Below are 14433 nucleotides of genomic sequence, written 5' to 3' on the forward strand. Positions count from 1 at the left end.
CAAAAATGACAAAAATGACAAAAATGACAAAAATGACAAAAATGACAAAAATGACAAAAATGACAAAAATGACAAAAATGACAAAAATGACAAAAATGACAAAAATGACAAAAATGACAAAAATGACAAAAATGACAAAAATGACAAAAATGACAAAAGCGACAAAAATTACAAAAATTACAAACATTACAAACATTACAAAAATGACAAAAATGACAAAAATGACAAAAATGACAAAAATGACAAAAATGACAAAAATGACAAAAATGACAAAAATGACAAAAATGACAAAAATGACAAAAATGACAAAAATGACAAAAATGACAAAAAAGTCAAAAATGACAAAAATGACAAAAACGACAAAAATGACAAAAATGACAAAAATGACAAAAATTACAAAAATGACAAAAATAACAAAAATAACAAAAATGACAAAAATGACAAAAATGACAAAAATGACAAAAATGACAAAAATGACAAAAATGACAAAAATGACAAAAATGACAAAAATGACAAAAATGACAAAAATGACAAAAATGACAAAAATGACAAAAATGACAAAAATGACAAAAATGACAAAAATGACAAAAATGACAAAAATGACAAAAATGACAAAAATGACAAAAATGACAAAAACGACAAAATGACAAAAATGACAAAAATAACAAAAATAACAAAAATGACAAAAATGACAAAAATGACAAAAATGACAAAAATGACAAAAATGACAAAAATGACAAAAATGACAAAAATGACAAAAATGACAAAAATGACAAAAATGACAAAAATGACAAAAATGACAAAAATGACAAAAATGACAAAAATGACAAAAATGACAAAAATGACAAAAATGACAAAAATGACAAAAATGACAAAAATGACAAAAATGACAAAAATGACAAAAATGACAAAAATGACAAAAATGACAAAAATGACAAAAATGACAAAAATGACAAAAATGACAAAAATGACAAAAATGACAAAAATGACAAAAATGACAAAAATGACAAAAATGACAAAAATGACAAAAATGACAAAAATTACAAAAATGACAAAAATGACAAAAATGACAAAAATGACAAAAATGACAAAAATGACAAAAATGACAAAAATGACAAAAATGACAAAAATGACAAAAATGACAAAAATGACAAAAATGACAAAAATGACAAAAATGACAAAAATGACAAAAATGACAAAAATGACAAAAATGACAAAAATGACAAAAATGACAAAAATGACAAAAATGACAAAAATGACAAAAATGACAAAAATGACAAAAATGACAAAAATGACAAATGACAAAAATGACAAAAATGACAAAAATGACAAAAATGACAAAAATTACGAGAAATACAAAAAATACAATAGATAACGATAAATTGACAATAAAAGGCAGAATTTCAACATAAAAAAATTGTAAAATACCAACAAATTGAAAAAATTGCTTTATTGGCAAAAATGAACAAATATGACAAATTGGACAAAATGGACAGAATGGACAGTATTGGTGCAACTGACAAAATTGACTAAGCAGTCGAAATTAACCAAATAATATATTTTAAAAACTTTGAAAATGGCAAAAGTGACATGATCAAGGCCGTGCGAACGGGGGGATTTTAGGGATTTAACCCCTCCCATGGATATTTTTTTAAGATAAAATTTTTCTGTTCAAGAAATGAATTAACAATAGTAACGGGAAATTACTTCATCCCAAAAAAGGTGTTTAATAAGTGTTAACAAACATGTCCAAAAATTTTCGGTTTTTAGTCTTGTATAACTCTAGGCCTAAGACATTTCATTCTGCAACAGTACATAACATTTACGAATTGAAACTAGATTTTAACTTTCAATTTCGACTTACATTTAAAAATTAAACCCTATTCTGTCTTTTAAATTGGTTTTTATTAAGAAATGTAGGTTCATCCTTTACGTTATTACTTATCATTTTTATAATTATAAAACATCTTCATATCATAATAAATTTAATGCTGATTTGAAATATTCTTCAAGAGATCAACAAATTTCAACATCAACTTTAATTTGTGTTTATTCCTTTTTTATAAATATTCAACTCGACATTTATAGAATTTTGATAAATTACTCAAGGCCATCAATTTCACATTTGAATCAGGTGCAAAGAATGCAAATAGCTAATTTTGATTAATGTTGGTGTCTTCCAAAATACCTAGAGATTTTATAAGAAAATTCTGCATTTTCTGATAAAACTTTAAAACATTTCAAACAAATTTTAACATTTCATTTTGACTTCTTCGAGAGCGAACATATTAAAGTTTTTTGTTTGTTCACTTTTCTAAATTTTGTAAAATAATAGATATTAAACTAACTTTTAAATATGTTTTTACTAAATATCAAGTATTAACTAAAATAAAATCATCTAGCAGATTTTGAGAAGTTCGTTTATATCAATCATCAATTGAATTCTATAATAAATAAGACAGATTTAAAGAAATGGAATTAATAAATATTAAAAATTTGCGATAAGAATTTGACAAGAATTATTTTCATCACATGCCATCAAATTGGTCTTAAAAATAAGTTTTAATATTCATAATCTTGAAATTTGTTTAACTAAAATAACATGACTTTAACTGACAAGGCCGATCAATTGAGGTAACATTTTATTATAATTAACAAAAAAAAACCAAATTATACTGTATTTTTTCAAAATAAATGTATCGAATTTTATAGCCAAACTTTAAAAAAATTTTGAACAACTTTTAATTAGTTTGTCTTTGTTTTCAAGTTCAAATTTTTGTGTTTTGATAACATAATCTTTTTGGAAGCTTTGAAAATCTAAGTTGAAGTGATTTCAAGAATTAAGTGATTTTAAATCTTTAATCTTGTTTATTAAAAATTTCCCCAATGTTTTCACAGCCAGAAATTCAAATGAGAATGTATCCAAATGGAATCATAGATATTCAAATAATAACAGATAATTTTGATGATTTAAGAAAATTCAATTCTCCAAGACTGCTGACAAGATTTGGCAGCTGGTTTTAAAATTTTAAGAAAAGGATATATTTTTATAAGCAATTTTCTTTGCGTTAATGGCATTTTTTCTGTAACCAGTTTACAATAGTTTTGAATTTTTTTTTATGAAATTCGATGAGAATGTAGAGTAAACCAATTCAATTAATGTTAGTGAAAGTTGAAATTAAAGAATTAGTACCACTTTAATTTTAAAACGCTTAAATTTTTTTTATTTGTTAAAAAGAAAAATTTCAGAAAAATATTTTTAGGGAGGGTAACCGACCAAATATTAAAATATTTAGTGGAAATGAACTGGAAAAGCTCTACTTTCAGCCGATGCCAAAATAAGCGTTGCTGTATTTTTTTCTTCTTTAAGTTCTTCTACTAAACACACCGTGCCTTTTTTTTAAACTGTTGGTATTTCTAGCAAAATTCCAATTTCGACACCACCCCTCCATGTACGAGTCCTTCGCACGGGCCTGAAAATGATGGCAAATTATGTTATAGACAAAATTGAAAAAACCGATTTAATTAACAAAATTAACAGAATTGAGAAAAAAGAAAAAAAAAATGGGAAATAAAAAAAAAATAACAAATTTTACATTTACTCAATGAAGAAAAATAACTTTTTTAGGCATTTATTCCTCATTCTGAACTTGCATTGATGACAAATTTTAAGCAGTCTAGTTTTCAAATTTGATATAAATATTTCCGAAACACCAGAAAAAGTTTGCGGTTTTTAAATGACAAAAAACTTGATTTCAGGACGCTTAATGCAACCAAATCAATCATTTAACATCACTAAAATTCTGTTCTGCTTAATAAAACTCTATAAATATGTTTTGAAATGGTAAGACAAATAAACTATGACTTTGAACGAATTGTCCTAAGCTGAAAACGGAAATTTACATCCCAATCGAAAATTCACACTTTAACTCGTATTTAAATATTTTTTATATTGGAAATATCAGAGCAGAAATTTTCCTTTAACCCTTCAATAGAAATAAATTAATGAAATTATAATTCAAATGAACTGATCATGGGTAATTTTTAACCTGATTTGCTATTTCTGTACACCGAAGTTTTAAAATATGGTTTGATTCAAAATTTAAGTATTTATTTCAAATTTATAAAATGGACTGCTTTAAATTTGTTTTCAAGTAAATTTCTAGTTCAGAATAAATAACATCGTTTTGAACAATTTATCATTGACTTACCAGAAATAGATATGAATAAAAACTTTCATTCTGGTTTATTTTGAACCATACGAGTAAAAATATTTTATTCAATCTCTTGTGATGATCAGAAGTAAGACCATGGCTTTCGAAATCAATTTCCTTATTAGCCATATTTTTTTTTGGTATTGTCATTGAGTTTAACTGAATTTGGATTTCAAAAACTCCTCCCCATATGGGTGGGTCCTTCGCACGAGCCTGTTCGGAATGGAATGGCTTGATTGAAAAAAAAAAACGCTCTAGTACCTTTAATTTGAATAACAAATTAATCACAATTTTAAATAAGAACTCTGAATTACGAAAACATTGACATATTTTATATGTACAATATTTGCAAACAAATGAAATTGCCAAAATAAATGATATTAAGTTATTTAGCCCATGTGCTATTTGACCCAAATTTTAGAAAAGTGTTTCCTAAGCGATGAAGTTTTTCATAAATTTAGAGTGGTTTTCATTCATTGATCCAACCTGTTGTGAATTTCTCAGCGGAAAAAGTTGGTTTTTTGAGCTTTAACAATTTAAATGCAATTTAAATATCTAACCATAACGGCATGTATCTAGATTGGTGAACATTCTCACTGACTGAAAAATTTTGGAAATTCAAGGGTATAATGACTAGAAAAAGTTTAAAATTTGAATAGAAATTCGAATGTTTTCGTTTGTTTAGAGATCAATTACCCCTCCCATATGACCGCGCATGCTTCCGTGTTTTAAGGAATGGAGAAAAGTTAAGAAGTAGAAGACTTCTTCAACTTTTTTCGTTGAAGGCCAAATAACTTGCGGTCATGTAGAAGAAAGTTGATAATTGATTTGAACCCATCATAGTCATTGTTTTTTGTTATGTTTTAAAGTTTTGTAAAAATATGGAGAAACTTCCAAACAGATTTTTACAATTTTTCAAAAGTGATTTCTAAAACTGATAGAAAAAGGTAATTGCAAATTTGGTTAAAGGTTGATGATTTTTTTTAACTTGTGTGATTTATAAAAACTCTATTAACACCTTCCAAATAGCCACCAACTTGAAAATGTGTAAAATTATTATTGGATTGATCAAGTTAGGACTAATTAGGATTTTGTTTGTCAAGATTTTAGTTACGATTCAATTCGTGAGTGCTTAATGTTCTCTCGAAATCCAATGTTGGGCCCATACGACTTTATTTTTTTCGAGAAAAATTCCTGACATGTTTGTCAACACCTATTTAATACACTTTTTGGAAAAAAGTAATTTCCAGTTACCATGATAATCAAACCATGAATTCAAAACTAAAAACCCGATTTAATACACTTGACAGTGGATTGTAGCCTTTCTTACAGATTTTTTATTATCATTGGATGCATATGCAAGACACAATATACATAATTCCTAATAAAAACCGGAAATCATATTAAAGAATACTAATTAAAAAAATACTAATTAAAAAAAAGTATACCTAGCATCCAGTTATCCTGGATATTGAGGGAATTATCTTCAAGCTCAGCACAAGCCAGGTGGTTTCGTCAAGAATCAGGACAACGCGAAGCTAAAATTCGGGATTTTCAGGACACCTCTTGATTTATGGAAATAATTGCAGCTCTGCTTAAATTGCATTAATGAAGGTACACTACAGGTGCTGTAAACGCCTTGATTTATGCAAAAACAGTACGCAGCTTTTTGGCTGGCTTGCAGTTCATATTGAAAAAAAAAAACACCATTTAAATATCATCTGAACTGAAGATTACCCCCTCTTAATTTGGTTTAACTGTTTTACGATAGATTTATTAGATTTTCTCATAGTTTAAGTACCAATTCGATTAAATTTGAGAGGTTTTCATAAAAATCTGGACAATTCAGGACATTTTATGAACCAATTTTAAAAAATCAGGACAACTCGAGAGTTTAAAAAAAATTAGGACGGTCTCTTGAAAATCAGGACAAATCCTGATTAATCAGGACACCTGGCACCTCCGAGCACAAGAGAAACAACAACAACAACTGGACAATTGTAATGCACGTCAGAGGTGCCAGGTGTCTTAATTTTTCAGGATTTGTTCTGATTTTCGAGAGGCTGTCCTAATTTTCAAAAACTTTCGAATTGTCCTGTTTTTCGAAATTTTGTCTCCAAAATGTCCTGAGTTATCCTGATTTGTCAATTTTGTCAATTATGTCAATTTTGTCAATTATGTCCATTTTGTCAATTTTGTCAGAATTTTTTAACTTTGTCAATTTTGTCAATTTTGTAAAATTTGTCAATTTTGCCAATTTTGTCAATTTTGCCAATTGTGTCAATTGTGTCAATTTTTTCAATTTTATCAATTTCGCCAATTTTGTCAATTTTTAATTTTGTCATTTTGGACTGTTTTTTTTCCGTTTCATCAATTTTGACAATATGTTTGGTCAATTTAGTCAATTTTCTTAATATCAACTTATACTCGACAACATTGAAATCATGTATTTTTTAAATAAGTTTTCAACAACTTGTCAGGATGCATGCTACTACTAGATGAATTGATCCCAGTATGACATTATTTTTTTCTAATAAGATTCTATTTTCCCTACACCCAGCATGAGATCAGCAGCGGTATCGACTATTTTAAAAGGACGTACGGCCATATTTAAACAAATCGACTTGTCAGCTGGGTGAAAAAGTACCGTTCGTAGACCTACATTACAGCTCAATTTCTTCTTTTGTCACTCCGAAATTTCCAAAAAAAAAAAACCCGAAGGGGGGGGGGGGGGGGATAAATAAAGTTTGAAATATTTTATTTAAATTTAGAAAAAAAAATCGATAGATTAAAAGATTAAAAATCAAATTTTGGAAGATGGGAGTTATTTCACCTTTTGTACTCTTGATTTTATAGATTTATCTGATGAAAAATTACTTCATTTATAGATTTTGTACAATGATGTAATATGCAATTTTGTTGCACACAAACTTTCGTGCAATTTATTCCAGTTTATTTGTTTTTCCCATTATTTTTTTACTACAAACCCCCCCACCCCCTCCACCCTCTCGCGATGTTCAAACAGGATTTGATTAGATGTTCTGAAATTTCAAACGCGTTTTTTTTCGTTCCGAGCTAACTGCTAGTTTTGCCCTTATGAAATGCTACGCTAGGTTTGTTTACATTATGCGCGTTCGCCCTATTCCAAATTTACTACAAAATTATCTGACAGATTCCAGCTTGCGTTCTAAAATTTTAGCACAAAACGATCGCGGTTTGGGCACATGCTAAAAGTTTGAGTCAATGCTACTAAATGGAGAAATGTGATGCGTATGATTCGGACGATACACACCAACTCAATTTCTCTCATGCTGAATAGTCCTATTTGCCGCTGGTAGTGTTCGTGATATTATGCTGGTTGTTTCACCAAGCCTTTTCAGTTTTGGGACAATTAACCTCAAAAACGACCATGTGTGTCGACCGGCTGTTCGTTTTTTATACCGAGAGTTTTTGAGGTTAATTGTCCCGTCTAATCTGTACACGCTCAGCAAGTGTGCGTAAGAAATGTCAAAAACAACTCTATAGCATGACCAGCGTTACCACATATATAGATTTTTCTGTAATCATACAGATTTTTTAGAAATTTTTAAACCAAGAATCTGTATATACAGATTACAGATAATTGGAAATTTATACAGATTTTCAGCAAATCAATTTTTTTTTCAAAATATTTTGAGTTAACCGATAATATTTATTTTGATGATCCAACGTTCAAGCCATCTTCATCTGCCACATCCGCAAATTTGGAAAAAAATCCAGATCAGAGATTGGAACCGATGCAAGGGTTTGGTAACAGTTTTGCAACTTATCTCCTTGACATCTGGTCTGATATCCGATGTCCAATAACAACGAAGAAGAAGAACCTACATTTGTTCGAAAATAATATTCAAAGATAGGATATTACAATTCATTTTTTCTCGCAGTATACTTCCAATATAACTGAGTACAGCAACTGGTTTATAACAGAGAATGAGCACAGTTTGCTAATCCCAATCGATTGTTTTTTTTTAGTTTTATTAGTTACACTATACCATCTTTGTGGCATTCGTGCCATGCCCCAATTGATTGTGTTAAACCCAGGAAGGAGACATATCGATAAATTTAACGAAAGATTTGACTCCGGACTTAGTGCGACCTTATTATCGCGCCATCACTAAGTTTTAAATACTTCCGAAGTTCAGACTTCCTATTACAGACTTCCGACAAAGAAAAATTAAGTTCTAGATTGTCGGAAGTCTGTGTTTTGCTGCCAGGTCACCAGTCACGTTTCTAAAAATATGATTTAAATGAACAAGATATTGTATGTTGCACTAAAAGTTTCATGCAATTTTTGCAGTTGCAGTCATTCGTACAAAATTAAACAAAAAAGCGGTTCGTGAGTAGCAAAATGACAGGATTAACTCTGATATGACAGTCCGATTTTCGCAGTAATCTGAAATGCAGTTCAATTAAGCACGGTACACATTTTAAAGGTCGCTATAGTGCAGCGTCAATATCCGGAATAATAAAATTAGATACAGATTTCAATACAGATTTTTGAGATTTTATACAGATAAAAAAGATTTTTTGCCTCGAAAATACAGATTTAAATGTGGCAACGCTGCCAGCGTTACCACATATACAGATTTTTCAGTGAACATACAGATTTTTTTGAAATTTTCAAACCAAGAATCTGTATATACAGATTACAGATAATTGGAAATTTATACAGATTTTATACAGATTTTCAGTAAATGAAAAAATCTCTATGATATTTTGATTATGCTTTGAGTTAATCGAGAATAGTCTCCTTTGATGATCCAACGTTCAAGCCATCAATTGTCATGCTCACAAATGAGAAAAATGAGATTATAAAGTCTGCTTCATTTAATATTGGAACAAATTCTTTTGCTCATTTTGACGCTCCTAGTGGAGGGATTTGGAAACTTTTTTCACCCACGTGTCGGGAAATTCATTACCTTTCACCATGTATTTATGTCATAACACCAAACGATAGCATTTTGTAAACAACCGCCATGGAAGCCGAACGGGGAGATCAAATTGTGCACAGTTTTCTTGAAAATCCATTGTTGTCGGCATCGGAGCTAGCTAAACAGCTTAAAATGCCCAGAAATACCGTATGGCGTGTTATCAAGCAGTAAAAGGAAACATTGACGACGGCTCGGAAGCCGCATTTGAAGCGTCGGAGTGGAACTGTCGACCAGAAACTGCGTGGGAAAGTCATCAAGGCCGTCAAGAGGAATCCCAATTTTTCAGACCGCGATTTGGCCAATAAGTTCCAGGCCGCTCACAGTACGGTGCGACGAATTCGTCTCCGGGAAGGAATAAGGTCATTCCGAGCCAGCAAACAGCCAAATCGGACGCTGAAGCAAATCAATGTGGCCAGAATCCGTGCTCGAAAGCTGTACGACCAAGTGCTGACCAAGTTCGACGGATGTAAAGTCTGCTTCATTTAATATTGGAACACAAACAATTGCGTGTAGTTCAGTCATTTATTAACGAATTCATAATTTGTTTTTCATGCAAATGTAGCATTTTCTTTACTCTTTCATAAAAAAATAAAAAAATTTATTCATTGCTGTTTCGAAGAAATTCTCGTACTCCTACTCGTAAGAAAACTGTGCACAATTTGATCTCTCCGTTCGGCTTCCATGGCGGTTGTTTACAAAATGCTATCGTTTGGTGTTATGACATAAATACATCATGAAAGGTAATGAATTTCCCGACAAGTGGGTGAAAAAAGTTTCCAAATCCGTCCACTAGGAGCGCTACAATGAGCAAAAGAATTTGTTCCAATATTAAATGAAGCAGACTTTAGTTCGGAACTGCATCAATGCAAGGATTTGAAAAGAGTTTTCAAACCTGTGTTAGAAAATCATACACCAAGATCAGACATTGCATTACACGAAATGTAACTTTTAATGGTACCTAGTTAAATATTATTGACTAACTTCAGCTGCTGTGAATATTTTTCTTGCAGTATACAGCGATTACAACTAAATACAGAAACTGATCAGAGACAATTGACACAATTTCCAAATCCCATCTGATTGTTAAACTCCGGTTGGACAAAGATCGTTGCATTTTACAAAACATATCCACTTTAAAGTTGGTGTGACCTTATTTTTTACATGTAGCGGTAGCGGATATGTATTTTGTTCGTTGTACTGGAAATATAATTTCGTGCAATGTTTCGAAGTCGCAATTATTTGTACAAACAAACCAAAAAGCGGATTGCATGTAGCAAAATCACAGGATTAAAACTGATTTAAAAGATCGAACAAATGTCGCAGTTCGCAATAATGAAGAGGGCAACTAGATTAGTGCGCCACGCATTATAAAAAAGGTCGCCGTAGTGCAATGTTAGTATCCGGAATCAAAATTTTGAATACAGATTTTAATACAGATTTTTGAGATTTTATACAGATTTAAATGATTTTTTACCTCGAAAATACAGATTTAAATGTGGCAACGCTGGTTGTACCCCTTTATGAATATCCATATTACCAACATATGTCCTCGAAGCTTTGGCTCTTAATTTTTGAAACCAGTTCGGTTAACACTGAACTGGTACAAAATATAAAATTAAATTAACACTAGGAATTCTTCTTAATTCTTCTTCTCCTTCCTCCCGCTCATTTTGACGTCATTAAGACATCATGAGTGGGAGTGGAGTTTGTAAGTTACACCACTATACACAGCGAGAGCGCCCATCGTGTATATGACGTCATGTATAATTTGACGTCATATATACGATAATCTTGATTTCAGTGATTGCTGCTTGTGGCTAGCAAGCCAAATGGATACGTTTTTTTGAGTGATGATTTGATGATAATTACTATGAAAAAATTTGTTTCAAACTATTTTGTTTTTTTTCTTTCTTTTATACATTGAAGAGGGAAAAAAATCAAATTTTTTAAGACAAAAATCATTTTTATTGTACTTCCCAGTTTCGCAAAAACGTGTGGACAAAGTTTACAAAAAATCACACCTGCACACACAAATACACTGACATCGACTGAACTCGTCGAGCTGATTCGATAGGTACCTATAAAGGTATATCTAAGACCCATAATTAATGATCTTCCAAATCGACCGATAACTACCCGAATAGAAAAACATTGTGGAAAGACCATGAATTTCATTTTCACGCATCCATGAATTTTATGGTTGAAACTATGTGAATCATGGTACATGAAACCTTGAATTCACTGTCAAATTCATATTTTTTGACAATGGAATTTATGGTTTTGGCAAAATTTACCATGAAAAAAGGGGGTTGTTAAGCAACTTAACAATGAAAAAATCAACTTTTCCCCATACATTTAAAAACACAAAAATATGAAGTTTATGGTTATTACAGCTTCCAGCTCTTTTCGAGGAGACTGTAAAATTCATTGTTATACATTGAATTTATATGGTCTTAACGATGATGAACTTCAATGTTTATTCATAATGTGTAAGATGCCCTCGTTACCGTGAAATTTCATTGTTTGATAAGTTTTTTTTAGTTTTCTTTCCCAAATATAATATAAAATAAAAACTTCTGTTCATATGCATTAAATAACATTTATTTGTTTTAGAATTTTTCACTGCTTAATACATTGTGATATTCACACTTGAAAAAATTTTTTTTTTCATTTTATAACAATAGCACTGCATGCTGGCGGGCCTTCTCTAGCGAACCATTTTCTCTGGGAGACGGCTCCGGCACACCTTCTAGCCTCAGGCCCCGGAAGTTCGAGTTTACTTGTATGGATACAGAGCAAAACCTCTATCTGATCCGGATCAGGCATGTTGCGGCTTTCGTCTGAAGTTTCAGGTCTTTCCATCTGCCGCTGAAAAAATAATTTGAAAATAAGATTTTAAGTATAAAATGAAAAATAAATCTACCCACCTTTACTTCTGGAATTCGAGACATGGCCTTCCGATCAGATTCCGGACACTTTTATTCCACCACAAGAACTTGTCGGAATAACTGGATCCAATTAAAAAATCGCGAAACAATTGAATACGGCTAAATGGCGCGCAATGGATCAAAATTTTCTCTACACGAAAAATCAAAATTGTGCGAAAAGATCTAGAGTTTACCATTATTCGGATTTTCATTTTACCATGCAAAACACTGGAACATTGAAATTCACAAGAAAAATACTGTAAAACAGTGATTCCCCTATATTTGGCAACAATGAAATTTCATGAATTAACGAATGATTTCTCAGTTACCTTAAAAACTATGGTGATTTCAAAATTTTAAATGGTTGATAAGGATTTAGATATTAGGATGAAGTTTATTGTTAATTTGAAAATCATTGTTCGGTTATATTAAATATCATGGTTATGGCTATTCGGGTATACCTTTCTGAAAGAAAGGCAAAAAAGGTCCCCAACCATTCTTTCAAATAACTCAACGTTTACTCTGGGAACAGTCCAATGACCAGTAAAATATATTTTCAAAATCAATTAGGAACATGAATTTATAATTAAAAATTACAATATAAAAAAAGGTCCCCAACCATATGTTTCAAATAGTTCAACGATTGCTCTTGGTAACCTATAGAGTGAAGACAGCAAGAATAGAGTATCAATGATTCTTACATAGAGTCCAATAATGGGTAAAATATATTTTCAAAATCAAAATTAAAGATTCCAATATAAAAAACATTTTTCATCATTCCTGGTCCTAATGAGCAATCATACCAAATTTCAGCTCTCTAGCTCTTAAGACGGCTGAGTCTATAGAGGACAAACAAACAAACAAACCCACAGAAATTGCTTTTTATATATAAAGATATATATAGATAGACAATGCCGTTATTAGTTGTATTAGTAGTAACTGTAGAGTAAGGTCAAACATTTTCAAAAATGAGAAATTATGTTTTGCTTTGAAAATCTATTATTCAGAAAGCTACGCATTGAAAAAATCATCTTCAGTGATTTTATGATAATGAAACAGATTCATGCAATATTGGATGATTGTGCTCAGACAACATTCAATGAGTTAGTATTTAAGAAAAAAGAAAAAACTACCATTTTTCTGAAAGCACGAACAACGTTTAGAAAAAAAAAACAATGAAAATTTACATAATCTGATCTAAGAATTTTCGACGCATCTTTACATTACTAAATATCTTCACTATCAAAGAAAAAGATTCATTAGAATGAACGCCTGAACTATTATCTACATTACATTTTTGTTTCACTTGTAGACTAGCAGATATCATTTTAGATTTAGAAGCAGCTATCTCCTACAACCTCTTGGTTTAGAAATTTAAAAAAGAAAGAAAGGTGAAAAAAGGACTTATTCAGCATACTTAATAGTTTGAGCCGTTTCCAACAAACTCATCTAGGAATTCTTAATTTAAATTTTTTAAGACCTATATTACAATGTTGAATGAGGCAAGAGTCATAAATTTTTGATATCGAGTGGTTTCATATTCGGTGTGCCCGAATGGGGCAGGTGGGCAAGTTGGGTGAGCCAGATGAGAGTTTCTGCTGAAGATAGCATGCAATTTGCGTGTGCGGTTGATACGTGTCTTCCGTTGACAAATATGAAACGACATTCCTGGATTCTTGTTCGGCAGAGGTTTGATAGTCCCAATGAGTTTCATTTGCCTCAGCTTCCTGTGAGTTAGTGTTATTTTTCCAGTTTGGTATACCTATGAAAAAAGGGAAAAGGATTCAGTGGCAAAGGCCAAGCGATTTGTTATAGATGGTTCCGACCGAGTCAAACAAGGCCAGGGAATGAATGACCAGAAGTTTTTGAAGCTGACACGTTAAATGCCAGAGGTTCTTACCATGTGGAGAAGCACGGATCGCGCGCATCGATGGCGCTGTGGGCCTGTTGCATCTGAGAGCCGAACCACTGAATTTTGTACCGCCTCAGGTTGCTTCTGGTTTAGCGAGCTTTTCCGAAACAATCGCTCATTATGAGGAGTAAGTGACTGGGCTCCGCCTCTAGAATCGGTTAAGTTGGTCTGGGAATCACAACTGTCCCTTCGATCGCGAGGGCTAAAGATGAAATTGAATCCCGTCACGTTCCGGGGAATGGAGGAGTTTCCTTGAAAAAAGGAGATTCCACTGGAGGCACGGAGGCCTGGGTTGATGGTCGTTTTGTCAATGGATTGATCGGTGTCCTTGATCTTGGTGATATCAGCTGCAGCAGGAAGTTTCTTTGAAAATATATATTCCAACTTTGCGAACATTGTATCTGAACCAG

This window comes from Uranotaenia lowii, chromosome 3, assembly GCF_029784155.1.
Source record: "Uranotaenia lowii strain MFRU-FL chromosome 3, ASM2978415v1, whole genome shotgun sequence".
Lineage (NCBI taxonomy): Eukaryota > Metazoa > Arthropoda > Insecta > Diptera > Culicidae > Uranotaenia > Uranotaenia lowii.